Genomic DNA, 4,978 nt, shown 5'->3' with positions numbered 1-4,978 from the left:
CAACAATGATAGCAGAAGGGTGACAACTCGATCTGATCGTAATCTGTCAATTGGTTTCTCTCTCAAACATTGTGTCTCTGTGCCTCACTCCGTATCCCCCTCGATATGTAGACTTCTTGCGCGCGCACAACTGTAGTGACGATGACGCTGAACCCAGTATGCCTCGTTTTTACGGGCCTCATGTGATGGTTTTCACCCTGTTTTCTGTTAATTAACAAGGCAACCTTTTCTTTGTTACTACTAGTGAATCTGAAATCATTCGGGGCAGACATAAAATATATCACTTCAACCCAATTATCGTAGTAACTATTTTAAAAGAAACTAGCTAGATGCCCATGCGTTGCACGGAACATCAAGATGCATTTGTATGAGTAGTTTATCTTGTGAGAGAAAAGGATGAACGAGGGAAGGCCGTATTTGCGAACGTGGAGAGGGGTGTCGGTTTATTTTTGCAAAATTGCCATAGTTTCCTTCCTATCCGTTAGATATAAATCTGACGGCGTATATTGCAGGATGGGACGCACACCATCATCACCAACTCTGTTTTCTACTCCCTCCGTTCCTAAATATTTGTATTTTTAGAGATTTCAATAAGTGACTACATATGGAGCAAAATGAGTGAATCTACACTCTAAAATATGTCTACATACACATCTGTATGTGGTAGTCCATTTGAAATCTGAAAAAGACAAATACTCCCTCCGTTCCTCAATATAAGACCTTTTAGAGATTCTACTATAAACTACATACGGATGTATATAGACATACTTTAGAGTGTAGGTTCACTCATTTTGTTCTGTATATAGTCTATAGTGGAATCCCTAAAAGGTCTTATATTTGGGAACGGAGGGAGTATTTAGGAACAGATGGAGTATAAGAGTAGACATGGAGATATATCTCCAGCATGGTCTACAACAAAAATGTGCTGGACTGGTTAGCGCCGGATGCTCGCAACACGATGACATGAGTCCGAATTCTGTCTTTAACTTTAGATTTTTATATTATATATTACTTATTTAATATATACTTCTTTCGTTACTGTACTGATAGTGGAACCCACAGAGTACTTAGAATACAAGATTACGGCTGGACTTGTTTCTTTTTAACTTTCTGTGCGAAGCTATAGCCACCCTAGAAGTCACGTGTACATTATACATGCAATTAACTTTTTATAGAGGGACAATCATACACGCAATTAACTCAAATGGATTGGATACACTCTATTATTTCCAGCATAAGAGCATCTCCAATGGCAGCCGGCAAATTTCCTCCCGCGGAGGACGACATCAAATGCTAGCGGCATACATTTTCACAACTCTAACCAATCGGATGAAATTCATGCAAACACGGATTGATTTCATATAAGCATGAAGGATTTCATATAAAAAGCCGGATCTTCACATAAACATGATGGATTTCATTACATTTACATGAATTAAGGGATGCCAATTCCGGCTCTCTTGGTATAATTAATACTCCCTCCATCCGGAAATAATTGTCCTAGAAATGGATGTATCTAGACTTATTTTAGTTATAGATACATACAATTTATCCATTCTTAGAACAAATATTTCCCGCCAGCTGGAGAGGGAGTACATAATCTAAATGGCCGCCCGCGGATCCCTTTGTCTTCCTCATGTCCGGCAGACACTTGCGGGGTCGACGAAGGTCCTTGGAAGAGACGAAGCAGCAAAGAAACCACGTGAATGCGCAGTCGTCACCTCAGTAGTGGCCTTCATGGGACCCAAGTGGTGGCGGCCTCCCGTGTTCTACTTCTCCTCGATGATGGTGGCGGACACGGAGAAGCTGGCCACTGACTCGTCGCTCTCCACGCACCCGGCTTCTGTCTCTGCCTGCATGGCGCAGCCGCAGGCACAGGAGGCGTGCCCACAAACACTGGTGGCGCGGTACGACGCGGCAGCGATCACACCCGTACCGGTGTGCTCGCCGCTGTGCCGGCGTGGAGCAACTCGCCACTCCTCATCAAGCTGAACTAGAGCGGCGAGTTGTTGAACCACGCGCCTGCTTGGGGCGGCAACTGGCTCCGTCGGGCCAAGCGAGGTTGGTGAAGCACCGAGCGGCCTCGCCCGTATCCGGGGGGCTCGGCGGGCCACCCAGCCGGGTAATATGCTGGAGAACGGCTCCTGGAAGCCATCAGAAGAGTGGAGAAAATGGTGAAGGAGGACATGGGGGAGCGGCGGAGGGGTGCGATTCTTGCCCACTGTCTGTCTGGCCTCGTGTAAATAGAAGGCGGACTATAGGATCTTGGCTGGCATCTGGCCTCGTTTGAACTGAGGGCGAACAGGAGGAGCTAGGTCGGTGTTGCGTTTAATTCCGGCCCGCTCATGAACAGATGTGTGGCTGGAGTAGGTTTCTCAATTTGCATGCGGGTTTAATGGAGGCGAGGAGGCGAGTTCAGCCAGGCGTGCAGCGGGCGGCGCAGTTCCCGTTACGGCTTTAATGCAGATGAGGGAGGGAGTAGCCATTCCTGAAATGTTGAACGACCAATGCATCCTCCTTCAATTAATGCATGATGGAAGTAATGGGAGGATGACCGGGGAAAGAGGCTGCACGATGTGAATGCAACGCAGTTTGCCCTCATATAAAGGCGCCCCTCCATTCCAATGCATCTACCACATCGTACGCACCTAAGCATTTGCCTAAGCACCTACACTATGCGCAAAAGTCCTCGCTCCAGACCCATGGCGGCGATGCGCGTGAGCGGCCAGCGGCTGTGCCAGATGGTCCACGACGTCGGCCTGCGGCATGGCGCCGAGGATCATCTCCAGACGGTGTTGGCGAACGGCTGGTGGATGGCCGCCATCGACGCCAACTGTGACTCTCAGTTGGACCAAATGATCGTTGCCACCACCAACAAGTTCGCCATCCTCAAGAAGCTCACGGACGACATCACCGTACTCCTCCAGCCCGCGCGCCCGGGCTCCTCATTGCCTGCCACCCTAATCGGCCTCCATGGCCGGAACCTCTTTCAAGCACTGGTGGCCCTGCCACTTCCCGCTGACGCCATGAAGAATGTCCACCTAGAGGTCGCGCTCACCGTGAGGCGCCTCGCCCTGCAAGAATTCGTCGACCTACACATCCACGTGCACGAGCAAATCGTGTACATAGGTATCTACAAGGCCAGTGAGGACGCTACGATGTTGGCCTTCCTCAACCGGCTGGAAGCCTTGGATGCCTTTGCTGAGAACACCTCGACATCACCACAAAAGTCACCACTCCTTAGCCGCCTGTCGGTGGCCCGGCGCACTAAGTTGAGGAGGAGGAGGTCGTACGTTGATGGATGCATCTTTATTCTTGCCTTCTGTAACCACCACTGCGATTGCATCATCATCGTGGCCTTAATTCTTATTGTGTTGTTGCATTCTCGTTCCAGTCAATACCGACATGTGTGATCCCTTTGCTTAATTATATGCATAACTGTAACTAGTACTCCATCCGTCAATTTATAAGTTGTGCTTACCTTTTCCATCAACTTCGTGCAACGCGCAGGCATCTTGCTAGAAACACTAAAACATGTCGGACCGCGTGTGACCAAACCGATGATGCGCCAACCTAGCTACTACGTACCCTGCTTATCTGGCGAAAATAGCCCCGCCCTAGCGTTTCCAATCGTTATTTCTATCTATCGATCATGCCAAGGAGCAGAACCAAAATGTTATAATTTATACATGTTTCACTACTCCTACTCCTATAAAAGACTCAGTTGGTGATGGTGATGTGTCTGCCATCCGTCATTTCTGACCATTAGATATGCATCTAATGGTTGTGAGGTAAGTTGTGGCATTTTCTCAAGAATAGCCCACTTCTCTGCTCGAATTTGCAGAAAACCCCTTATTATCTTGAAAGCAACCACATCCTTCCCTCACCTCATCAAGACAACCTGAGAAATATATTTTGAGTGAAAAGTACTCCCCCCGTTCCTAAATATTTGTCTTTCTAGAGATTTCAATGAGTGACTACATACGGAGCAAAATGAGTGAATCTACACTTCAAAATATGTCTATATAATCCGTACGTCATAGTCCATTTGAAATCTCTAAAAAGACAAATATTTAGGAACAGAGGGAGTAATATATTAGGAGTATATCAAAACAAGAGTGATTTCTTTCAAGTTTGTGAAGTACTACTATTCTACTACTTTGGATCCGTCGCAACGCACGGGCACATTGCTAGTAAAAGGAAAAGGCATGTCGCGTTCGCGTCGCACTCCCCCCCCCCCCACACACACACATGCCCAAGAATCGGGAGTACTCCACGGCTCGTCCGGTGCGACACATAGCTTAGGGAAGGCATGTTGCCTAGCATTTTCACTTTCATGTGGGACCGCCATTGAGCAAACTGACTATTGGCAAACCGCACCCTGCCTGCCGCCGGGTTGGAAAACAGAAACATGGGGAAGATCTAGCTGTAGCACGGAAGCCAAGAAATTTGGTGTCAGATGGGGCTCGTTGACAGAGTAGGAGCATTCCGTACTACTCTACTCCTACTAGTACCAAGTTTGTACTATGAAACTAGTACTACCACTATACAACTAGCAGGTACGTGCACGGCACAGCATCGTAGGAACAAAAAATGGGAAGATCTTGTTTTGGGTGATTTATCTTTTTTTCAGTCAACGTAGTATGAATAATATGATGTGGGGGCACCCGTGAAGCTTATGTGGCTTGGTTGCATGGCTATGAAAGGTTAGAGAAAAATAAATAGATAATGTGTTTAGAGTGCACTCCACTAAATAGATATACTTTGGATCCATTGCAACGGGCCAGCACATCTATATCTATACCCCCTATATAGTGTGTGAATAACGTTGAAAGTTGGTCGTTGGATGAAGCCAATCCGATAGTACAAAGATGGCAAATCTGAGCACTACTGGCCGTTGGATATCATCTAAATACCACCAGATTCTGCCACATGTAGAATCTAGAAGACTCCATGGTTGAACTTCATTCATGACTAA

This window comes from Triticum dicoccoides, chromosome 7A, assembly GCF_002162155.2.
Source record: "Triticum dicoccoides isolate Atlit2015 ecotype Zavitan chromosome 7A, WEW_v2.0, whole genome shotgun sequence".
NCBI lineage: Eukaryota > Viridiplantae > Streptophyta > Magnoliopsida > Poales > Poaceae > Triticum > Triticum dicoccoides.
Note: the sequence above shows the minus strand (reverse complement) of the source record.